General features: G+C 39.0%; 1 pseudogene; it reads right to left on the reverse strand.

The window, feature by feature from the left end:
* The window catches only part of LOC127439778 (serine/threonine-protein kinase 33-like), a 35,722-nt pseudogene that overhangs the window by 6,162 nt on the left and 2,826 nt on the right, over positions 1 to 26,734 (reverse strand).

Below are 26,734 nucleotides of genomic sequence, written 5' to 3' on the forward strand. Positions count from 1 at the left end.
TTTATGAAAATAATAATTTATGATAATAATATGATGACATACAGTATATTGCTAGCCTGCAATATAAAGCAGCATAATGTATCACTTTTATTTTTTTTAATCGCTAAAATAGCTGGAAGTGGCTTATAGCAGAAGACGTCCACACGTGGATAATGGCAAAGCCCTGGTAACGTTGAAAAAATAAGTTGGATATGGGTTAATGGGAGACCACAACAAATATTATTTGTGGGTCCACATTTTCACCAAAAACAAAAGAAAAAATCAACTATTAACTTTCCAAAAGAGGAAATAATGAAAGGGAAGTGGATTACAGCAGTAAGAAAGAGAAAGATGCCCAATTTACTCTAACCCCCAATTTACTGTATTTGAAACCCCACTGCAGCTGCCTGCTTTTTTTATTATTATTATTAATGCCAGGGTAATACAGTATTACACAAAGAATAATGTTATAAATTTACACACACAAAAAAAAAAGTTTGCAACATTTTCACTGCTAAATAAGGCAAAAACACATCATTACAGTCTGTGTCCTTTAAAAGTGTCCTTTAATTTTTTTGCACTGCATAGTTTACAGCAACTTATAACACTTAAGGCGCACAAGGCCAATATTTTCTTACCGTTTCCAATCTATGTATCAGTCATGGATCTTCATTATTGCTTCACACATTTACTGCATGTTCTTAATAATGAAATTATAACCAGTGTGTGTGGCTAATACGCTGCAATCTCATAAAACACTCACTAGTTCTGTATACACATTGCAAGTGGTATCATTAGCTCTTCTAGATGTGAGACACACAGCCACACAGGGACTGTGTGTTTTTCAACACACCTATTAATCAGTATTCCTCGCCTGATCGTTGTTAATGACTCATTAGCCCCATGTAATGGTGTCTCATTGCCAAGGAACGTCCTAAATTACCTAAATTATTCAACTGCAGATTTCACAAGAAGGCAAGAGAAACAGAAAAAACACAGAGCATCTTTGAATAAACCCCTCAGACTCAATTAAAATGGGCGGATATATTTTATGACAGTTGTTCATTACTATCTCATTATTAAAATAAGGCCAATCCTCCTTAATGAAAGAGGAACCTAATTTGGATGCAATTATCATAGTGATTATTGGATATCGATGGGAACAAAGCAATCCAGGCCATTGCATATGACTTAACTAAGATTATTATAAAATTTTTCTAAAGGTAATACTACTGAAAATATTCAATAGTAATAACCAAATTATACAGTATGTCTGCAGGGAAAGGAACCATGAACAAGTTTTAATGTATAACTTGCCAGGAAAATCTCCCAAACAAGCTAATCTCTTTAACTGATTTTTTGCTTAAATCAAGTGTTAAACACTACTCATGAGAAATATTCACTGATAAATATAAGGGGAAGTGTGGTGGGTTTTGTTCACCTTTTTTGTGCAGATATACAATAGCTTCAGATAAGCTTCTGATGATGTGTCTGGTCTCCTCCTCAGTAAAGTGCTTGTTCTTCTGCAGGAGATTCTTCAGATCACCTCCTTCACAAAGCTCAGTCACAAGGTACATCCTCTGAGTAATAACACAAATACACATAAACATGTTCATAATGAAAATTATTAAAGGAAGTGAGTCACTATCAGCTGCCATTGTCTTGATTAGACAAACCAGCATATTCATTAAAAAAAAGAAAGAAAGAATATCATACAGGTTTGGAATAACATTAAAGTGAGTAAAGTATAACATAATGTTTTGGGGGAACCATTCATTTTATTTCTCACATCAAATGACTCACACACTGGCCACTGTTGTCAAACACAGTGCAGCAGCATACACTTAAAAAAAATAAAATAATTACATACTACACAACTGATATGATTCAGTTCACAATAGCACACCAATACCTGAGTATGCCAGGTATACTGCGAGAATACAAGCAATGTTTCATGTTTTTACTCTAACCTTTGGTATCTCAAAGACTTCCTCCAGATGTATAATATGTTCATGTTTCACTTGTTTCATTATGCTCACTTCTCTTTCCAGATGTTTCACACCAAAAGTGCCTGCATGCATGGACACAAAGCACTGAATAAGGGCACTTAACCCATCCTTTGCAACTATGACAATGACTTTCCATCCTTCTCCTCAGTCAACAGGTGAAACATAATGACCAAACACTTACCTTCTCTTTGTTCACCTTCTTAATTGCCCATTTCCTCTGCGTCTCAATGTGAGTGGCTTCACAGACAACGCCAAAGTTGCCTTGACCTAATTTCCTCCCAAAGGAATAGATTTTCTGGGGATCCACATAGAAAGAGTAACATTAGGTGAAGTATTACACACACCTCCTTTTCCTACAGTGACAATAAACAATGCTCCAGCTCTGACTAATGGGGACAGAATGAGTGTGGGTTTGTTTTTCAGCTTCTCCATACTCCATTAAGTTGAGACCTGAATCCTTAAAGTGGAACTTAATTTTCAAGTTTGCCAGTCTCCGGAGTTTGGGAGAATATAGTATTTCTAATCAAGTTACAAATGATTAAGTTGCTGCCGCAGTTCATTCAATCTCAGGTCTAATTAACTTGATCATTATCTCTGCGCATGCAAGGCTGAGCACTGCCTGCTGCAGATTTGGCAAAGACAGCAGTCAGAAACCTCCAGAGAGGGCGAGGGCAATCAACAGCATAAAGAGGTGTAACTTCCCTCCAGGCCTGGTGGGGGCGCGACTAAATTGGAGGGAAGTCAGACATTGGAGAGCAAGGCCCTGAGTCATGACTAGTGTAAACAGAGCCCTTCTACCAACTGCACAGTAGCCTACAAGGTTAACAAAGCAATGCATAATGCAGCGTTCCCATAGACATTCTATGCACAGTACATTGGCTTTTCTTTTTAAAGGATGTCTATAGAGGAGATGCTTGAGTGTGCTGAATAAACTGCTTTCATGAGGAAACAGCTTATCACTTAATGAATTTGTTGTGTTTTGCACTGATTTATTCTGAACTACACCCTGTTCCTGAGATGCCTCTATATGTCAGTATAATGTAATGTGTATGGTGGAAGAGTGTGTTCTGGTACTAGGTGAAGAAATTTTATGTGTTTCACGCTGTTGCATCTGAGAGCAAATGAAAACAGTAAAGTAAACATTCATCTACCCTGGTGTAGTGTCCTTTAATGGCTCCATAACAAATTGGCGAGTAGTTGACCTACGTATGTGCTGCGAAGACGGCTGTTGCTCTGCCATTTCTGAGCATTTTCTTGTCATCACCGGGGGGAGCCGGCCATCCCGTTTAAGACATGGGAGCACATGTTCAAGAACTACCTCCTAGTGATCGACGTAGAGGGACAAGAATTGTCCAAGGCCAGGAAAAGAGCCCTTATTTTGCATTGCTTTGGGACAGAAGGCCAGAGGATATTCTACACGCTGCCGGGGACAGGGACTACAATAGAGGCGGCTATAGTGGCCCTGGATGGTATTTTATGCCCAAAGTCAACGTTGTGGTAGAGCATACACACAATCAGAAAACGAGTACAGCATGCAGACGAGCCCATAGCCCAGTACATTGTTGCTTTCAGAGAACTGTCTGCTACATGTGAGTTTGAGAAGTGCGATGACATGATACGTGACCAGTTAGTAGAACATGTTGTTAATCCTTGTATTCGAGAAAGACTGTTACTGAAAGAAAAGTTAACACTGGATGAAGCTATTACAATAACTGTTCAAGTAGAGTCTGTCAATGTCTGGAGAGCAAGTCAATGTCAAACAGTCACTTACCTGTGTAAGTGAAAAAAGGAAAAAAGGCTGCAGACACAGAGTGCCACGCCGGATCTCGGGATCTGCCTAGGGTCCCGCACCGCAACCCATTGCTCTTGCTGGAAGCACAGCATGCATTTGCTTTCACTGTGGTTCAGACAAGCACCTGGCAAATGCACCAGAATGTCAGGTGACTAAAGCTACATGCAGGAATTTGAATAAAAAGGGGCACTTTGCACATGTCTGTCAATCTGCCCAGGCGCACACAGTATGGGAAATAGACATTCCTGAATACACATCGCTTTTGATTCACAAACCTGACTCACCTTCAAAGATGAAGGGCACTGTGGACATTACAGCGGGGAATGCACAAAAGACTATGACACTTATAGTGGATACCGGTTCATTGGCTTCAGTGCTACCTAAATGTACTGTATGTATGATAAACTTTTCAATGAGGAGCCTTTACAACTGCCTGCTGCGCACCTTGTGTCATACTTGCGCACTCCAATTAAAGTGCTGGGTTGCATGCCAGCTGTTGTTCAGAGAGACAATACCACTTGCAGAGTGAACTTTTATATTGTTGGAGGCAACCCGTTGCTGGGCATGGATTTAATATCTGCTCTTAAACTTCATATCGAAGGAAATACAGTGTTACCTGCTTCGAGTGCCTGCGTATCATCCTTCGCTTCCACCCGGCTCTGCATCAGTAGGGAAACCTCCTCCAGTGGACTCTGTCAAAGGGTTCATGCACGAGGTAAAGGTGTCCGAGACCACCACACTTGTCCATCAAAAGTTGTTTAACCTTCTCGGTGAGATCCGCGGTGTCAGAGGAACTAAACCGGTTGCTGTCCGCTGGTGTCATTGAACGTGTTGACGCCTCTCCCTGGGTCTCACCAATAGTAGAATTGCAAAAGAAAATGGGTGGCATATGTATATGTGTGGACCTTAGTGAGCCTAATAAGGCCAAAGCTGTTGACAGTTATCCTCTCCCGCACATGGAGGAATTGCTCGCCATGCTAGTGGGATCTACAGTCTTTTCAACAATCGACCTAGAGAGTGCTTACCACCAATTACCACTGCACCTAGATAGCTGCGACTTAAACGGTTTCATAACCCATGAGGGGTTATTCAGATTCTGCCAGGTTCCATATGGCCTAGCGTCGGCGCCATTGGCGTTCCAAAAGAGGATACCGCTGATTCTTTAGGGCATGCCAAATGTACAAAATGATCTCGGCTACATCATCTGCTTGGGGCACACACTGGCAGAGCATGATACAACCCTTGACAAGGTGCTGAAGTGACTTGACACAGGTGGCTTGCATGTCAATGTGAAAAAGTGCCAATCCAGACAACCCAGTTTGTGCTTCTTGGGTCTTCTAGTTACAGCGCAAGGCACTGAACCCAATTAAGAGCATGTACAAGCCATCATGCAAGCTCCTCCACCAAAAGATGCAGCCAGTCTTCTGTCTTTTCTTGGGATGTTGTCATGGTATAATAAATTCATATCCAATTATGCAACGGTGGTGGAGCCACTCCGCGCTCACCTTTGTCAGGACTGTGAATTTAAGTGGACAGAGGATGCAGATAAATACTTTGTTGCAGTGAATCAAATGTTGGTGGACAGCCCTGCGTTAGCCCTTTACATCCCTGCCCTGCCATGCATCATTTCTACCGACACATCCGATCACGGCAGCTGCGTGGTCTTCACGCAGATTCATCCAAACAATGTGTAATGCACAGTCGTATTTGCATCAAGAACATTAATTTGTTTTGAGAGGATATATGTGACAGTTGAAAAAGAGGCTCTCACTTGTGTGTGGGCAGTCGAAAAATTGAGAACCTACCTGTGGAGACGCATATTTACATTGTGTACAGACCATCAGGCCCTCACCACATTGCTGTGCACTAAAGGAACAGATAGAGTCGGCATGCATATTGTGCGGTGGTCACTGCGTCTACTGTGCTTCAATTAAGATGTAGTGTACCGAGCTGGCTCGCAAAATCAAACTGCAGATTGCCTCTCCTGTTTGCCATTACCTACTGCTGCTGCCCTCGAATCAGACTCGGAGCCCGAGCTGGTTGCACTGCTTTCCACAGCACAGGTGGCCGTTTCCCCTGATGAGTTTAAGTGTGCCTCTGCATCTTGCCCTGAAATGTCTTCATTACACAAACAGATTCAATGCTGTTGGCCTGTTTCACCAAAATCAGTGAGTCCATACTTGCTACCTTACTTTAAAATGTGCAACTAACTAAGTGTACAAGACAACTTGGTTTTTCGTAGGTCTTGTCTGGTGGTGCCCGTAGCTCTGTGCAAAACAGTAGTCAGGTTGGCACACAAAAATCACCAGGGCATAGTCAGGACTAAACAAAGGTTGCGTGAATTGTACTGGAATGGATGCTTTAGTCCAGTCCTACATCTCAGCCTGCACTCTGTGCCTGAACTCTGATTGTACAGCGAAGATGGCGAACATGCCATTACAGCCCATACCCCTGTCGCTTGCTCTTTGGACTAAAGTAGCCCTAGATATAGTGGGTCCTTTCGAAACAGCTAAATGAGACTGTAGGTATGCAATCACCCTTACTGACTACTATTCGAAGTGGCCTGAAGTAGTTTTCATGCCCTCAGTCAAAACCAATACCATAAAAGAATTTCTCAGTAGCGTATTCAGTCGCTATGGAAACCCAGAATGTCTCGTCACTGACCATGGGCCGCAACTAACTGCCTGTGCACTCGCTGCATTCTTGAAAGAACCGGACATCACTCACGTCAAAGCCTCAGTGTATCACCCTGATTAAAATGGGTGCTCAAAGGGTGTGTGCAAACTGGCATCCTACAATCTACAACGTGGAAGGAAATGGTGAGGGAGTTTCTTCAAACATAATGTGTGACCCCACACACCATAATGGGGGTTTTGTCGTATGATGCATGGCTGAAAAATGAGAACAAAACTAACAATCTTCCCAGCACCTGCCAGCTCAACGCGTGATGCTGACGAGCAAAAGCGCGTTTCTAAACGACAGTCGAAGATGAAAGAATATTTCGATGCAAAAAGGGGAACATCTTCATTTCTACATCCGTTAACTGCAGGGCGTTCCAATTTCTCCCATTCATTTTAATAGAAGTGGCCCATCTAAACTAAATCTGTCTCAGTACCAGTGTTTATCTCAGCAAACTAAATACTGACAAAACACTATTTTACTGTGTTTTATAGTTGTTATGGTCAACATAAACAACAAAATGGCTACCTGCATGTTGGTTACACCTAAAGATTTTGATTTGGAGGACAAAAAGTGTTTTAAAATATGAATAATATTTTTAAATAATTGTTTCACTGTTTATTTTTTTAAGAAATAACAATAAAATATTATTCTACACTAGTCATGCCAACATTTCTATTTTCAGGAATTTCAGATTTTAATGAGACTTAAACTCAGCAATTGAAACATTTTCATCATAGAAGAGGTGTATTCAAGTAATTAAGTTTGTGTGAATTGCATTTTTTATGTGTTTTTAATTTAATAGATCAGGACAAAAATGAGTGTCACTTCACTGACCCTTAGGACACATGGCCATAATATGCACCTGTTACCCTCTGTAATTGTATTTTATGATTAATTTTGTGAAAAGAATCCAGTTTATGATCATGAAAATGTTTTTTTTCTAGATCGCTCACCCACTGCAGACATGCATTTTTTCTACTCCAATCTAATACTTGACCATATCTGAAAGTGCATGAAACATTTGAAAACTTGTGGTGTAAGTTTCATGTGAACACTAGGAAGGACAAGTCAACCCATCGCAAACTCCGACATACCTGTTTGCCAGTATTTTCAGAAAACTGGCATCTTTTTCGCAGTGGAGAGAGAGCTTGCGCGCTCAAGGCTGCCAGATTGCAGGACTAAAGCGTCACCCTGGCAGAATATATCCAAACTGTTTAAGTGTCCAGATCTGATTGGGGGATTTCACCTATAGAAATTTGGCAACCTCACACATCGAAATCTAATTCTGACCGGCTAATCGCCCTAATTTAAAGTTTGTTATTTATCAAATTTATTAAAGTTAAATAATAAATATGATTAAAAATTGCATGATTAGTTCTAAGTAATATGTGACACGATTGATCTAAAGGGGATGGTAAGGGGGGATGGTGGTTTTACAAGGGGGATGCTTTTTGGTATTTCTTGCAACAAGGGGGATGGCACATCCCCCCTCAACTCGAGCATTGTCTGTTGGTACTCCTGGGAATTAACCTTCCATCGAATGACTTCAGTTGCCTATAAAAGAGATGTCGATGTGAAACGGTAATTTTAAAATATGATTTTGACGCTAAATTTATAGTTGTGCTTGAGAAAAGTTGAAATGATACATCAGAAGATACAAATTATATATTTTGGTTAAAACACTGACATTAACTGCATGAAATGCAGATCTTCTTAGCATTAATGTAGTGCTAACATGCTTTATGGCTTATATTTCTGTAAAAGGAATAAAAGAGAATGGAAGCACACCAAAGAGATCCAACTTACCAACGTGTGAACAACTGAAATTCTCTGTAAACAAGTCCTGATGTATGTGTGAAAAACAGGGATTACCTTGGTGAGTTAATTTGATTAATTCATTACTTATTACAATTAAAGGCCATAATAAGTGCGTAATTTTAGAAGAATTGATGTTTATTGATCTATCACTGGAACATTACTGTGTATAGACAATGATGAAAAAAGAAGATGAAATGGTAAGAAGACAGTAATATTTTGCTAGTAATACTAACCACAAGGTCGGCCATGTGCGATGGCAATGTGTTAATGTTCGCGTGTGTTCTAGCTGATAAAATAAATGAAAGAGCGTTTAATGATAAGATGTAATTTATTCAGTGAACAACAAAGAAATTGAAGCAATGCGATGTACAAAAGAACAATGTATTCTTGATTGTTATTGAAATTGAATTGATATACTGTAAATGTTGAGTTCTGATGATTCCCTTTTGGCCTTGTGTGTACAAGGTCAGGTTTTTTTGTTGTTATTGTTGTTGTTGTGTGTGTTTGTTTGTGGCCATTGAGTCATTCCAATCTGTATAAAGATGTTCAGCTGCATTAAAATGTTCCTGGATTGTGGATTGTCCCAGCTCTTGTTGCTTTGAGTGGGGTTTGTCTGGCGAGCTACCCGAAGAATTCATTGCATTCTCTGTATTGGATGAGACAGAGACTCACACTGATTTTTGTCCTGCAACTAGTAGGATCAAACTGAAAGACATTCTCAACTCTTTGCTCTTGAACTGAAGTGGTTTCAATTCAAGTGAAACTGAATTGCAAACACTCATAATATTATATGAGGACCAAATTTGGAGTGATCTCGTGCTTTTGAAAAGAAGAGGAATCAGAATCAGAATGAGCTTTATTGCCACACATGCTTACACATACAAGGAATTTGTCTTGGTGACAGGAGCTTCCAGTACACAACAATACAAAACAGCAACAAGACTTTTAAAAAATAATAAAATATTGAATAAAAAATAAATATTGAAAATAAAATAATGTATATATAGAATAGACAACAGACAATACACACACACACACACACACACACACACACACATACATATATTTATGTAGGATATATATAGAGGTTGGATGTGTTGGATAATATAAAAAGACTAAGCTGTGTATTGCACATTAATTATTGCTCAATGGGGCAGTTTTAACTGTTCATGAGAAGGACAGCCTGAGGGAAAAAAACTGTTCCTGTGCCTGACGGTTCTGGTGCTCAGAGCTCTGAAGCGTCGGCCACAGGCAACAGTTCAAAAAGGTAGTGGGCTGGGTGAGTGGGGTCCAGAGTGATTTTTCCAGCCTTTTTCCTCACTCTGGAAGTGTATAGTTCTTGAAGGGAGGGCAGGGGGCAACCAGTAATCTTCTCAGCAGTCCGAACTGTCCTTTGTAGTCTTCTGAAATCCGATTTCATAGCTGAACCAAACCAGACAGATATTGAAGTGCAGAGGACAGACTCGATGACTGCTGAGTAGAACTGTATCAGCAGCACCTGTGGCAGGTTGAACTTCCTCAACTGGCGAAGGAAGTACAACCTCTGCTGGGTCTCCCACTTCAGGTCCTGTGAGATGGTAGTGCCCAGGAACAGTTGTTGGTCCACCACAGGGTTGGGGGTAGGAGTCCTGTAATTTGTAAGTTGTTTTATGCCACTCCACACTGATTTAGGGTCGTTAGCTGAAAACTTGTTTTTCAGCTTCTCAGAATATCTTCTTTTAGCCACTCTGATTTCCCTATTCAGTGTGTTCCTGGCCTGATTGTACAAGATTTTATCCCCACCTCTGTAAGCATCCTCTTTGGCCTGACGAAGCTGCCTGAGCTCTGCTGTAAACCATGGTTTGTCGTTGTTAAATGTTAAATAAGTCCTAGTACGGATGCACATATTCTCACAGAAACTGATATATGATGTAACAGTATCTGTGAGCTCGTCCAGATTGGCGTCTGCAGCCTCAAAAACACTCCAATCAGTGCAGTCAAAGCAGGCTTGTAGTTCCAGCTCTGCTTCATTGGTCCATCTCTTTACAGTCCTTAATACTGGCTTAGCATATTTTAGTTTCTGTCTGTAGTTTGGAAGAAGATGAACCAGACAGTGATCAGATTGTCCCAAAGCTGCTCTAGGGACAGAGCTTTGAGGTTTGCTTTGTTAAAATCCCCAAGAATAATAATAACTGAGTCCGGGTATTGTTGTTCCGTGTTTGTGATCTGATCAGTCAGCTGTTGCAGCACGGCATTCAAACACGCATTTGGCGCGATGTAAACACTCACTAGAATAAACGAGGAAAACTCCCACGGCGAGTAGAAAGGCTTCCAAATTAGGACAGCACATCTTCTTTAATGTTGTTACATCTGTACACCAACTTTCACTGATGTAAAAGCATGTTCCACCGCCTCTCGTTTTCCCCGTTAACTCCGCGATGCGATCCGCTCTGAACAGCTGAAAGCCCGGCAGATGTAATGCGCTGTCCGGAATGGCTTCACTCAGCCAGGTTTCTGTGAAGCACAAGGCAGCAGAGGTTGAAAAGTCCTTGTTTGTGCGGGTGAGGAGATGTAGTTCGTCTGTTTTGTTAGGAAGAGAGCAGAGATTCGCTAAGTGAATACTCGGCAGCGCTGTTCGAAATCCACGCCGACGTAGCCTGACCAGCGCGCCTGCTCGTCTCCCTCGCCTGCATCTCTTGAACAACACAGCCACGCATCCAACTAAAATGTCCAGCAAAACGTCTGAATATTCAAAAACTGGGAAAAGATTGTCTGGTATATGCTGTCGAATGTTCAGCAGATCGTCTCTAGTAAAACTGACTGGAAAAAGATTACTAAACACAGGACAAACAAACAAAAAGGAGCGCTCCACACCGAGGCAGCCATCCGCGGCACCATCATGATGCGTCTCAAAACATCTTTTGAGTATTTGAACATGTGACGTAACATTGTGAAATTGAAATACTTTGGTGTTACTTCAGTGAGGTTTCACTGAACTCATTAACATTTAGTTTGTTTTCAGAGTGAGTTTATTTGTATGTATTTTGTTTGTTTTGTTTTGAGTTTGCAAGACCCAACTGAATGTTCATCCTATGCAAAGAGTTTATGGGGTTAAGAAAATGTTTTTTGTGTGTAATTGCAGGGAATGAAATTTCTTAAATAAGATCAAACCATGACAGTTATCCTCTAAAAAGATAGTCAAAAGATTTGGTAACTAATATTTACTTTTGAAAAAAACAGAAAGAGTCAACAACTTGCCTTACTAAGAGCTAAAAGATCTAAATAACCTGTTAAGAAACAAAAACAGTGAAACTGAATATAGAAAATCTCTCTCTCTATATACACTATATTGCCAAAAGTATTCGCTCATCTGCCTTTAGACGCATATGAACTTAAGTGACATCCCATTCTTAATCCATAGGGTTTAATATGACGTCGGCCCACCCTTTGCAGCTATAACAGCTTCAACTCTTCTGGGAAGGCTTTCTACAAGGTTTAGGAGTGTGTTTATGGGAATTTTTGACCATTCTTCCAGAAGCGCATTTGTGAGGTCAGACACTGATGTTGGACGAGAAGGCCTGGCTCGCAGCCTTCGCTCTAATTCATCCCAAAGGTGCTCTATTGGGTTGAGGTCAGGACTCTGTGCAGGCCAGTCAAGATCTTCCACACCAAACTCGCTCATCCATGTCTTTATGGACCTTGCTTTGTGCACTGGTGCGCAGTCATGTTGGAACAGGAAGGGGCCATCCCTAAACTGTTCCCACAAAGTTGGGAGCATGGAATTGTCCAAAATCTCTTGGTATGCTGAAGTATTCAGAGTTCCTTTCACTGGAACTAAGGGGCCAAGCCCAGCTCCTGAAAAACAACCCCACACCATAATCCCCCCTCCACCAAACTTCACAGTTGGCACAATGCAGTCAGACAAGTACCGTTCTCCTGGCAACCGCCAAACCCAGACTCGTCCATCAGATTGCCAGATGGACAAGCGTGATTCGTCACTCCAGAGAACGCGTCTCCACTGCTCTAGAGTCCAGTGGCGGCGTGCTTTACACCACTGCATCCGACGCTTTGCATTGCACTTGGTGATGTATGGCTTGGATGCAGCTGCTCGGCCATGGAAACCCATTCCATGAAGCTCTCTACGCACTGTTCTTGAGCTAATCTGAAGGCCACATGAACTTTGGAGGTCTGTAGCGATTGACTCTGCAGAAAGTTGGCGACCTCTGCGCACTATGCGCCTCAGCATCCGCTGACCCCGCTCTGTCATTTTACGTGTCCTTTTACTGGCTGAGTTGCTGTCATTCCCAATCGCTTCCACTTTGTTATAATACCACTGACAGTTGACCTTGGAATATTTAGTAGCGAGGAAATTTCACGACTGGACTTGTTGCACAGGTGGCATCCTATCACAGTGTCACGCTGGAATTCACTGAGCTCCTGAGAGCGGCCCATTCTTTCACAAATGTTTGTAGAAGCAGTCTGCATGCCTAGGTGCTTCATTTTATACACCTGTGGCCATGGAAGTGATTGGAACACCTGAATTCAATTATTTGGATGGGTGAGCGAATACTTTTGGCAATATATTGTATATATATATATATATATATATATGGCATATTTCTTTTTATTTCATTTTTGATAGCGGTTGATATCCAGATTGCATGGTGGCTGATGCCAATATATCACAATTTAATAAAGTAAATAACAAACATAAAATTGCTAAAAATGAATACAATTTTATTTAGCACTATATTTACTCAATTTCACACTAAACTTTAACTTTGTAAAAAATAATCTAAAAATAATATTGTATTTTAAATGGTAGATAGCAGTTTCTTCTGATTTCTGTTTAGTCATCAAATTTAATAATTTATTTGCACATGAAGAAATTGTTAATATATTAGGAAGAAGGAAATAACAGTACACACAGTAGTCCAGCAACCATGGATGGCATGTCCACATTAGCAATCGCATTTTCTCAAAACATACCGAATCAAACCAATTGTACATACGGTTTATAGTGAATAAGACATTTACTTATAGCACACATAAAGCACTTTTCTTTGAAGTTGCACTCAGGTGCTCTGATGCAATCTCCTGACAGTTTAAACAGCATGGATTACCTACTTGGATTGTCATGGACTGCATCCGAAACCAGGAAAATGCTGCCTTTGGAGGCTGTATACGGAGGCAGGATGAAAATAAGGTGCTTTTCAAACTGTTCAGAGACCAGTTTCCAAAAGAGTTCCATTCATTCAAAAAAGCTGTCAGTTAAGCCATTAACTGATTAAGCTGCAAGTCAGCTGCCTATGTTTTCAGATGCAGTCTTGGAGTGACCGTCATGATTTGTGAATAAGAGGAACTTTTGATCCTGATCCTGAAGTTTAGATTCTGTCTAATAGAATATTAGATGAGCGTTCAACGGGAATAAAATGCTGGATTTTCGTGAGGTTCATGAATTATATCTGTTTAAATGAGATATCTACATATTTGCAGATGGTATATAACAGAAGTTTTATTGATATTTGCCTTTTATCATTATAAAAGTTACAGGGAACTGTTGAGGAGAGACTGTTAGAATACGTGCTTCAGAGGAAGATTTATGAGTTGGAACGCTGGATATTAGTTTTATTGATATTTGCATTTTTATCATTAGACAAGACAATTAAAAGTTACAGGGAACTGTTGAGGAGAGAGAGGGAGAATGAATCAGGTGAGCATTTTAACATAATGAGCTCAAACGTGTCTGCCACAGCTCTGATATGCGTTTAAATGAGACTGTGTTGCGCACCGGTCTATTATTGTAGTAACATGATGGCACGTAACAATAAAACGATCCGTGACTGGTCGTTTACATGTCTCAGTCGCTTCACATGCAAGCAGCCAATTTTCCGCACCCTCAAGAAACAAAACGGCCAAAGGGGAAAATGTATCGGCAGATGCCGATAATTAAAAAATTCTGTATATCGGTCGACCACAAAGTTTTGATAATATACCTGTTTTTTCTTCAACCAAAGTCTCTGTTTGAGTTTGTTCACTGTTGTTGCTGGCTTCCTTCTCCAAAATTTAATCTGATCTTCTGAGAGCACTGGTCCATAAGATACAAGTTTTATTAAACCAGTAGTTCCTACGCCATAGTAAGTAAGTGGTGTAAGTGCTACATCTAGCAGATGAAAAGCTCTGGTATTCATCTCACCGCACTGATTTCGCAAAAGTTGACATCTTCACATTGGGGGACATTTGTAACAACAGCTGAACCGGGGGTAGCACAAGACAATCAAATGCGTCCTGACAGAAACTGCAAACCACCAAACTGGTTGAAGGATTAACAGACTTAAAGGGTTAGTTCACCCAAAAATGGAAATTCGCTCATCATTTACTCACCCTCATGACATCCCAGATGTGAATGACTTTCTTTCTTCTGCTGAACACAAAGGAAGATTTTTAGAATAACTCAGCTCTGTAGCTCCATACAAAGTAAATGGGTGCCAAAAATGTTAAGCTCCAAAATCCTCATCAGGGCAACACAAAAGTACTCCAGATGACTCTTGTGGTTAAATCCATATCTTCTGAAGTGATATGATAGGTGTGAGTGAAAAATGTGAGTCCTTTTTCCTTCACTTTCTCTTTCTTCTGTTTTAGTTGATTCACATTCTTCGTGCATATCACCCTCTACTGGGCAGGGAGGAGAATTTATGATAAAAAATGACTTGATTGATCTGTTATCTAATGAAATATTGATCTGTTTCTCACCCACACCTATCATTTTGTGTCTGAACACAGGGATTTAACCACTGGAGTCACATGGCTTACTTTTATGCTCCTTTTATGTGGAGTTTGGAGCTTCAAAATTTTAACACACATTCACTTGAATTGTGAGGGCCTACATAGTTTAGATATTCTACTAAAAATCTTCATTTGTGTTCTGCAGAAAAAAGAAAGTCATACACATCTGGGATGCCATGAGGGTGAGTAAACCATGAGAGAATTTTAATTTTTGGGTGAACTATCTCTTTAATTTGAGTAACATTTGACATGAGCATGCTCAAGTTCCGCTGTTACCTTGTTCATATGTTTACTTCAAGGGGTTTATGTGCTTAACGCATCTACATATTCCAAGTTATGTTTTATGTATAAGAATGTTATGGTAAGCCATTCAACAATGAAGTCTTTTCATTACTAGATGTAGTTCTATATTAATGCTCAGTGTAAATGAGCGTTCTTTCTGTACTGTCAGTTACCTTGTAGATGGTCTGTATTGCTTATTGCTTTACTTAACAGAGAGGTATTTGTCTACGTCCTGGGGGTATGTTGGTGTTCTGCACTGATTTATTCTGAACTACACACTATTCTTGAGCTGCCACTAGATGTCAGTATAACGTAATGTGTATGGTGGAAGAGTGCGTTCCGGTAAGTTGTGAAGAAGTGTTGTGGGATTCATGCTGCTGCGTCTGAGAGACAGTAATCATTCATCTACCCTGTGTAGCGTCCTTTAATTATTCCATAATAAAATTGACCATCAGTCCGCTAATTATCATCATGTTTTACACTAAACAATGCTTTTTAAGTGAACTATCTGTGGAGTTTACTACGATAAATTTGCTGTTTTATAAGAGAACACACAGACAATTTTGCGTCAGGAAGGTTTCAGTTTACGGCTCTACCCATTCATTTGTATGGTATCCCCAAACGGTGACTTACTGTCGTAACACGCTGTAGACCGTTACACTCTTACCTATGGTAAAAATGCAGAGGTTGATAATTCAGTATCCACCTTTTTCATTTTTTTTTTTTTTTTTTTTTTTTATTACAGAACAAGAACACTTACAACAAAATATACATACAATGATCACAATGAACTCTGATACAATTATAGTAGCAACAAAAAGTAAAATTATAAAGAAAGAATAAACAATAACAAATAATAATAATTAATCAAATAAAACCAGGGGATAACTTAAAATGAATTAACAAGAGAAAAGGTTTCAAGTATTCTATACATTCGTTTTGCCTTTTTATTTCTTATATCTTTTAGAGTCTCAATATAATGCATCAGTTCAGTTTTAAATGGTATGATGTTAGGTTTATTGTTTGCCCATTTTTGTTTGTGTATATGGTATTTTCCATATATAATTAACAGATTTATCACCAAATTTTGTTCCAAACTCTTATTCTTAAATAATAAAAATATATCTTTACCAGTTAGTCGAATCTTTAATTTTGTGTGTTTAAGTATTAAATATTCAATATCAATCCAAAAAAGTTGGGTAAACACACATTCAAAGAATAAGTGTTTTATGGATTCTTCCTCTAAGTCACAAAAAACACATGTAGTCTTCGTGTCCCTAAAAAATCTTGAGACTACTTGTCTCACTGGGTAAATTAAGTGAATAATTTTATACGTGACTTCTTTAACTTTATTGGTGAGACAGTATTTACTAGGTAACTTCCAGACCTTTTTCCATTCAATCTGATTATACAATGAATTCCAATATGGTTTGCTTTTAGGTAACGATGTATTTCTGCATATTGTTTTTATAAATAAGTTGTTAAATTTTTTATCTAAAATCTCCACACCATTAATACTTATCTGAGTATTATATACAGAAATACACTCAGAGGATATATTACCCGATAAGAGTTGAATAAGGCCACCAGGAATGGCATCAAAAACTATTGCAAACTCTTTAGCAGTCACCGGAATCTTATAGTAATTAAGGAATTCACAATAATTAAAAAGTTGTCCATTACTCTTAAATAACTGTCTCACCAGTACAATACCGTTATCATACCAGTTTCTAAAAAATAAAGATTTGTTTTTAAACACAATATTCTTGTTATTCCATATTACACATTTGTGTGGAGAGAAGTTATGTTTATAAATGAGCATCCATAACAAAAAAGCCTGTCTATGAAAACAAGATAACTTTATCGGAACCTTATTTACATCAAAATTACATCTCAAAAAAAATTCCAAACCTCCCAACTTTCCAAAAATCAGGTCAGGTATAATGTTCCATATTTTGTCTTTAAAGCATAAATAATTCTTTATCCATTTATTCTTAAATACGCAATTAGCAGTATTAAAATCAAGTACATTCAGACCACCTTCTTCAATTGGACTGCACAGAATTGTCTTTTTTAAATAGTGCGGTCTGTTCTTCCAGATGAAATTAAAAAAAACAGTATCTACTTCTTTTATAACTGATTGTGGAACGTCTAATGCAAGAGCTGTATAAACTAAGCGCGATAACCCTTCAGTTTTAGATAATAATATTCTACCTTTCAATGATAGATCTCTCATTAACCATGAATTTAATTTTTGTTTAATTTTCCCAATAATTGGTGTAAAATTCAAATTATTTCTCTCCTTCTGATCTTTACAGATCTTGATACCTAAATAATCTACCACCTCCTTCACTGGTATACCATGTATGTTATCAACGTTACAAGTTCTCAAAGGAAACAAAACACTTTTTTTGATGTTTAAAAATAAACCAGATACAGATGAGAAAGTATGAAGACAATCAATAGCTTTTTTTATTTCAATTTCATTTTGCAAAAAAAGGGTAGTATCGTCCGCTAATTGGGAGCATTTTATTTCTTTCTTCAAAAGTGTAATACCGCAAAATTTATCTCTTTTAATATGTATGGCCATAGTTTGTGTTACAAGTAAAAAAAGAAAGGGTGAGATTGGGCAGCCCTGTCGTATGCCTCTATTGATTTTAAACCTTGATGTTGTTCCATATGTCAACTTAATTGAACTGTTACAGTCATTATATAATGTTCGAATAGCTCGTTTAAAGAATTCTCCAAAACCAAAAAAATTTAAGGTCTCCAACATGAAATTATGATCAATAGTATCAAATGCTTTAAAAAAATCAACAAACAAAATAAAACTATTATCTGTAATAAAATCGTTGTAATCAATTAAATCCAAAATGAGCCTTATATTATTACAAATGTGTCGACCTTTCATAAATCCCGACTGACAATCATCAATAATGGGATCAATACAATCCTTTAGTCTTTCAGCAAATATACTTGTGAAAATTTTTGCATCATTATTAATCAATGTAATCGGGCGCCAATTTTCTAAAAGTAATAAATTTTTATTGGGCTTTGGTAATAAAGTTATCAAACCTTGTCTCAGTGAACTTGGTAAATAACTGTATTGTATAGCCTCTCTAAATACAGCTAACAAAAAAGGTGACAACTCGTTTTGGAAATATTTATAAAATTCGCTAATTAAACCATCATTCCCGGGTGACTTATTGTCTTTAAGTTTGTTAATACAATGAAGTACTTCATTTAGAGATATCTCTTGGTCACACATTTTCATAGAAGACTCACTTATCCTTTTAGCATCCTCTTTAATAGAATCCAAGAATGACTGTGCATTACTCAATTTGTCGTCATAAGAATACAATTTCTCATAAAATTTTGCCACATATCTTGATATTTCCATAACATTTTCTGTTAACTGTCCATTAATATTCAGTTTGACCATAGATGTGAGTTCTACATTTCTTTTTTCCATGTTAAAAAAATATTTTGTACTTTTTTCTCCTTCCTCTAACCATTTCTTCCTTGATCTAATAAAGGCACCCTTTGCTTTATATTCATATATTTTATCTAAATCTAATTGTAATTGTAATAATTTATTTTTCCCTTCTTGATCTAAATTGCAATTTCCAGAGAGATTTATTATTTCACATATAATTTTTTCTTCATTTTTTTTCCTCTGTTTTGCCATTTCTTTTCCTCTCCTTATGGCTAAAGCTCTTATTTTATATTTCATTAATTCCCAATTTAAACCGAAAGTATTTGTTGAATGTGCCTCATTCCAACAATCTATAATAATATTTTTAACATCCTCTCTGAACTGCTCATTTCAATATGTTTTGGTTCATTTTCCAGTACGTAATTATTTTTACGTCACTGGATTTTGTTGTATCTAGTGAGAGAAAAATGCCTTTGTGATCTGTAAGAACAGACGGCTCTATAGAGACCTCTTTAACAAAATTCACTAAATGCCTTGAAATTAACCAATAATCTATACGTGACTGCTGAGTAAGGTTCCTTTTACACCATGTAAATTGAATTTTATCTGGATACTTATGTCTCCATATATCAATTAAGTCAAAAGTAGAACATAAATTATTCAATTCTGGAAGAACAGACCTGACATTTGGACGAGGAGGAAAACAATCCTTTTCAGAATCCCATATTGTATTAAAATCTCCTCCAATTATTATTTTTGCATTGCTAAACTTTTCTATTATTTTTTGAATCTGATCTTCGAAATGTAAAAAAAAAGCTTTATTTTGCGTGGTAAAGTTTGTTGCATAGACATTTCCCAAAATAAAAATTTCAGCATTCTTTTCTATTACCAATATCACCCATCGACCTGAGTCATGCAATTTAGTTTGAATTATTTTCCCTTTAAATGTACCTTTTAAAACTGCAACACCGGCTGATCGATTATTCCCATATGACATCCATAAATCATCCCCCCATTGACTCTTCCAAAAATTATAATCTGACAAAGAAGCATGTGTTTCTTGAATATAATAAAAGTCACATTTAAATTTCTTGCAAAATAAAAATACTGCTTTCCTTTTCAGCAAATCACGGATTCCCCTGACATTTATAGAACAAACTGACAAAGATACCAATGTGCTGTATTAAAAATACCTTACCAAAAGTGAAACAAAATATGTTCCCATCACCTCAATAATGTAACTACAACCCATATTGACCTTAATAATACTTAACTTAAGATCTTTAAGAACTCTGATGTACAGCATATGAACATTTTGGATATATTTCAATAATATCTGTATGAGCATTTCTGTCCTCAACGTAGTCCATTCCACGTAATGACTGTACTTGTGAAAGACACATAGTCCACTAAAGTTGTGACCACATGCATTTCTTTTTCAAGATACTGTATTTGCACACAATCGTATTCAGTATTTAGGCATATATCTCTTTTCCATCAACGAAGGCTCGTACGCCGACGAAGTAAGCCTTCTTTCCTACCTGCCGAGCAGCCTCCACTTTTGGCCACAGTTGTTTACGTACGGCTTTGTCCATAGTTGTTAAATCCTCTCCAAATCGTATCTCCTTTGTCTTCAGATAGGAACTCGTTTTCGCAGCTTTCCAAAGCATATCACGTGAGGATCTGGACACAAACTGGATGATGACGGTTCTCGCTTTCACAGCATTTCCTTCAAGTTTTCTTCCAAGCCGGTGTACGATATCTACATCTTGTTGAAGTTTGCTGGTAAGTTCTGGAAGAACTGCACAACAAATATCTACCACTCGTGCCTTTATGTCTTCGCCTGCCTGTTCCACTAGTCCATACATTCTCAGATTCCATCTTCTTTTGTAACGTTCTACCTCGTTAAGCCTGGCTTCAATCTCCGATATTTTCTTACCATGTGCACCGCTGACCTCATGATTTATCTTCATCTCCTTCTTAACATTTTTCATGTCTTCTTTGACGTCTTTTACTTCATTGAAGAGGAATTCTGTCGTTTTCTTCAGAGCTTCAATGCTCACCGTATTTGCCCTTAAGAGTTCCTCTAATCCGTTGACTCTCTCATTTATGCATCGCACGATGTTTTCTTGAATTTCAGACAAGGAAGGTTCATGTTTACCTTTCTTCGGATCAGGAGTGCTGGGGGTCGAATCCGGTAATGTAGCAAATGAAGTGTTATGCACCGAATATGAGTGCAATGCTTGAATGTCAGTACCGCAAATGTGTACTTCATCATCTTTGCTTTTCATCTTTGTTAGCGACTTTGTTAGGCTTTTTTCTTTGGTTTTACTTTCTCTCTCTTTCCGTTTTTCCGCCATGGAAGCTTATTGGGTTACACATCGGCGAGTTGCAAAGTTGAAGAAAAATTTACAGTACCTGATTAACTTTATAATTAGTTATAAGACCTTACATCTGGATGTCCGTGACTGGCCAATTTATTAAACAAAAAGAACAATTTAAAGTGAAGGAACAAACTTTTATCCTCAGCTTCTCAAAACAACCTCCTCACCGGTCGCCATCTTGCGCGCCCTCTGTATCCACCTTTTTCATGAACGTGGAAGTGTTCCACGGTTTTCAATTTCCGGTCTCCAGTGTTTTCGCTCGCATCGGCGTATATTCTTAGTAGGTAATGTGATGTTTAAAGTATTACAATTGTAAACATTTTCAAAACCATGTGGCTTTAAAGTGCCGATACTTAGAGTCAAGATGACTGTTTTTTTTTTTTGTTTTTTTTTTGACAGTGCCTCACCTGAGTATGTAGATGTCATGAAGCAATGGTCCGAGGTTTGTTTTGTTGATATCATTAACTACTTTGAGTTGTTATGACAGCCAACAACTGCACAAGTTGAGCCTGAAATTAATTTTTACTCCAAATAACACTTGAGTCATTTTTACATTTTGTCTCGAGGCCAGAAACACAAAACAGGCAATTAGAATCATCATGGTTTCGCCCAGTGGTTTGTTCAGGAAAACTGTGGATCGTTATCGTTATTGAAAGCTAAGACAAAAACTAAATAAAAACACTTTTATTAACTGAAATAAAAATGAAAACTGAAACTATACTAAAATAATTATTCATAACTCCAAAACTAACTAATATACTGTCAAATAAAAATGATCTTCAATTAATTTGAGTTTTTATACACAGGGTGAATATGGGCAAAGTGGGACAATTTTGGACAATTTTATTTTCTTGGCACTTTTAAAGGTATAGTCCACCCAAAAATAAACATTCTCACATAATTTACTCACCCTCATGCCATCCAAGGTGTGTATGACTGTCTTTCTTCAGCAGAACACAAATGAAGATTTTTAGAAGAATATTTCAGCTCTGTAGGTCCATAAAATGCAAGTGAATGGGTGCCAACTTTTTGAAGCTCCAAAAAGTACTTATAGCCATCATAAAAATAATCCATACGCTTCCAGTGGTCTAATTAATGTCTTCTGAAGCGAAACTCAAGGTGTGTGTAAGAAATAGATCAATATTTAAAACTTTGTTTTACTAAAAATATTCTCTTACGACCAGCTTGTGGTTTGCATGTTGACAAGGGTGAAGTTCAAACTGCCTCTCGCGTGACGTAAGCCTCTTCTGCACAGATATTCATATGTAGATCCCTTGTTAGCAGCTGTTTCTAAGCTGAGTAAGGAGCTTGGTCTGAGGCATCTCCTCTATTCACTCACATTAAAACCAATTCAAACAGCTCTCCTTGTTCACCGTTCCAAGATGGCGCCGCAGTTCATGTATTCAAACCAGCCGAATGAGGCATTTATGTATGATTCTCTATGCTCCTCTGTTGTAAACAATACTGCGCTTTTTTTTTTCAGTTCCCGTGTGAACTTGCCAATGCGCTTGACCTTGACCCTCGTGAATTTTTAGTAAAAAAAAGTTTTAAATATTGATCCATTTCTTACACACACCTAGCGGTTTGCTTCAGAAGGCATTATAATTAATTTATAATAATTAATTAATTATAATTTTCTTTATTCATCACACATTATACACATATACAGTGAAATTCTTCTTTTTCACATATCCCAGCTAGGCTGGGGTCAGAGTGCAGGGTCAGCCATGATACAGCACCCCTGGAGCAGATAGGGTCAAGGGCCTTGCTCAAGGGCCCAACAGTGGCATCTTGGTGGTGCTGGGGCTTGAACCCCTGACCTTCTGATCAGTAACCCAGAGCCTTAACCGCTGAGCTACCACTGCCATTAATTAATCCATTGGAGTCAAACGAATTACTTTTATGATAGCAATATGTGCTTTTTGGAGCTTCAAAAATCTGCCACCCGTTCACTTGCATTTGATGAACCTACAGAGCTGAAATATTCCTCTAAAAATCTTCATGACATTATACATTTATAGAAAGCTTAGGATGTCTCCTACCCTAGTCAAAAGCAGAAATTAAGAAATACTCAATACTGGGCAGAAGAACCTTTGAAGATGCTCTTTGACCAAATCCCAGATTTGTTTTTTTAGGCAGTATTGGTAAAGTGGGACAGAGGAAAAATGACTGTATAGAGAATATCAACAAATTATTTGAAAAAAACTTTTTTATATTTTCTTATTTCATTTCATAAGTCGTCATATGTAACCAAAATAACCATTTTATTTTACTATTTTAACCATTTTTTCCACCGGTGGTCAAGAAATGAGCTCTCCCACACATCCTGATGTAAAATCATCAATTTAAAACCCAACTAAGTTAATTGTTTACTTTTCAAAGATTAGTTTAATAATGATTTAATGAAAAACATATGGATACAATGGGATTCAAGCTTAACTGTCCCACTTTACCCATCTTTACCCTATATTATAAAATTTGAAACATTTACAATCTACCTTAACTTAATATAAACTGCCAATAGATAGAGGTGACACAAGACTGCTCTTAGAAATGTAATGACATTAGACATTTTAAATGATACCAGTAAACGCTTTGGCAGCCATAAAATACTAAAACTGAAATAAAAACTAACTAAACTGAAAAAAAAAAATAAGAAAATGAAAAATAAACGAAACCTAACAAAGTGTGAAAACTAATGAAAACTAAACTGAATGGAAATGACAAATTGAACATAAAATAAAAATAAAAACTAAATTAAAAATCCAAAACTATAAAAACCCTGATGTAAACTGCCCACTGTACAAAGGTGCCTGAAACTGTTCCTGGAAGACAGCAGATGCCCTAACCCCACCCCCCAGGGCCGGCCAGTGTCTTAGGCGAGATAGGAGGGTGCCTAGGGTGCAAAATGAAAAAGGGGCGCCACACGAGAGGATTTTTATTTTTTTGTCAGAAGTGCACCCTCTCATGATGACTGTGCTGCCCTCTACCCCTGCGTTGAGCAGAATGTTCCATTAACATCATTTCAGTACTGATAAATGGTTAAATAGGGTGATCATATGTCCTTTTTCCAGGACATGTCCTCTTCTCGGACCTTAAAAAGCATCCATCCGGGATTTCAAAATTTGCTAAAAATGTCCGGGATTAGGCTTTGTCTTCATATTGATGTGCTCTCTATAGTTAGGACTATCACACATTCAGTGTATTTGATACTGCACGTCAGTTTTCAAGTGTTTACGTGTCCTTATCATGTGATTCTGGCTGGGAGAGGCTGGCAGAGTGCACACTCTTTCAAAGTACTTTTTTTGGGATCGCTTGCTCCACTCTGTTTCTGCTGAAGCTGTTAAAGGGTTTGCCCAAAAAATAATAGGTTTTGCTCAGAAAGAACAAAAATTAGAGGGAGCTTTGGTTGGGAGTGTTTGTGTGCCAATAACATAGTTAGTGCAGGGATGTACACTACATGCACTGCATCTAGATTAGACAGGGTTATACCTGTATGCTGGATTCATCTTCTATTCGAGTGTGGGGCACCTTCTCTGCACTGCTTGCCCGAGTCCACTGGGAAGCCATTATCTTCTCTGCTCCAGACATACTTGTATGTGCTATCTGAGAGTGAGATCAATCAATTTTTGGTCATTTGCACACATATAGAGCAACAACATAATCTCAAACATGGAAACATACTGTAGATTCAGACACATTCTCTATTTATATATTAAAACAATGAATTGTCAAGTTTCAAATAAAATATCTCATTAAATATTCAGGCAGGAGTAAGAGTCGTCATGGTTACTTGTGTAACCTCCGTTCCCTGATGGAGGGAACGAGACGTTGTGTCAATGTAGTGACACTAGGGGTCACTCTTGGGAGCCCGAGACACCTCTGGTCTTTGATAAAAGGCCAATGAAAATTGGCGAGTGGTATTTGCATGCCACTCCCCCGGACAAACGGGTATAAAAGGAGCTGGTATGCAACCACTCATTCAGGTTTTATGCTGAGGAGCCGATATAAGGTCCGGCCATTTCAGTGGGTAGTTCAGCATTGTGGCAGGAGAAACACAACGTCTCGTTCCCTCCATCAGGGAACGGAGGTTACACAAGTAACCATGACGTTCCCTATCTGTCACTCACTCGACGTTGTGTCGATGTAGTGACATTAGGGGTCCCTATACGAAATGCCACAATTGGCTGAAATGTGTTACGTGAACTGGCGGTGTGTGGTGGGCAGACTACTGTGTGCCTCATAGCCAGCACAACAGGTCGACATGTAACCTCCCCCAACATAGCTATGAGTGTCAAATGGCCCTGTGAGGACAAGTCGACTACCCAAGAGATAGAGACAGGCTTAACCCAGTCGTGGCCTCTTTTCCCCTTCTCTTTTTTCCACTCCCTAAAAAAGAATGAGGATTATCTGACTGGGCCACCAGGTCTAGTCAGGGGTGTCCCTCCCAAGGGGAAGACGCCACGGAGACCACACCTTGCCCAAAGAGAGGGGGGGATATTTAAGTGGAAAAATATGTCACATGGTCTTTCCAACCATGTGGAGAGTCTTCAAGGTAGATCCTATCCAACGGGGGAGGAGTTTTTACAAACATGGAGACTGGGGCAGAGGGGCTCTGCCCAAGGAAGACGCAGTTTGCCAACAGGGAAATGAATTAGTGGAAGATATATATCACATGGGGTTAGCCTTACAGGGAACCGCCACATGCGGAGCACCTACCCCAGAACAGGACTCTTAGTTAGCACGTGTAATGGGCCGGCAGCGAGTCTCTCCGAAAACTCAACTGCCACAGGGCTCGGAGGAAGTCAACCAGGGAACAAAGCTTGTGAACACTACTGGGAATTAATGGCACAGGTCTTCAGCTCAAAAGGAGGTGGAAGGTGCTATGTGCAAGCGATACACCAAGCTGGCTATCACGGGCTTATCCGCTTGTATTGTGTGCCACTACCTGGGACGAAACCAGTTCCACCTGGAGGTTGTAGAACCTTGCACAGGTGTTGGGTGTTGCCCAGCCTGCTGCTCTGCAAATGTCTGTTAGAGAGGCACCCCTGGCCAGGGCCCAGGAAGCTGCTACACCCCTGGTAGAATGGGCTCGTACATGCTGGGGTGGCATGTCTTGGGCGTAATATGCCATAGTTATGGCATCAATGAGCCAGTAGGCGATCCTCTGCTTGGAGACAGCACTTCCTTTCCGCTGTGCACCAAAGCAGACAAAGAGCTGCTCAGAGAACCTAAAGCTCTGCGTGCAATCCAAATAGATGCGTAAAGCGCGCACCAGACACAGCAATGACAGGGCTGGGTCTGCCTCCTCCTGGGGCAGCACTTGTAGGTTCACCACTTGCAGTTTCACCACCTGGTCCCTAAAAGGGGTGGTGGGAACCTTGGGCACATAGCCCGGTCGGGGTCTCAGGATCACGTGAGAGTATCCCGGACCGAACTCCAGGCACGTTTCGCTGACAGAGAAGGCTTGCAGGTCTCCTACCCTCTTGATGGAAGTGAGCGCAGTCAGGAGGGCAGTCTTCAAGGAGAGTGCCTTAAGCTTGGCTGACTGCAAAGGCTCAAAGGGGGCTCTCTGTAGACCGTGAAG

The sequence above is a fragment of the Myxocyprinus asiaticus genome, chromosome 1 (genome assembly GCF_019703515.2).
Source record: "Myxocyprinus asiaticus isolate MX2 ecotype Aquarium Trade chromosome 1, UBuf_Myxa_2, whole genome shotgun sequence".
In the NCBI taxonomy this organism is placed as follows: domain Eukaryota; kingdom Metazoa; phylum Chordata; class Actinopteri; order Cypriniformes; family Catostomidae; genus Myxocyprinus; species Myxocyprinus asiaticus.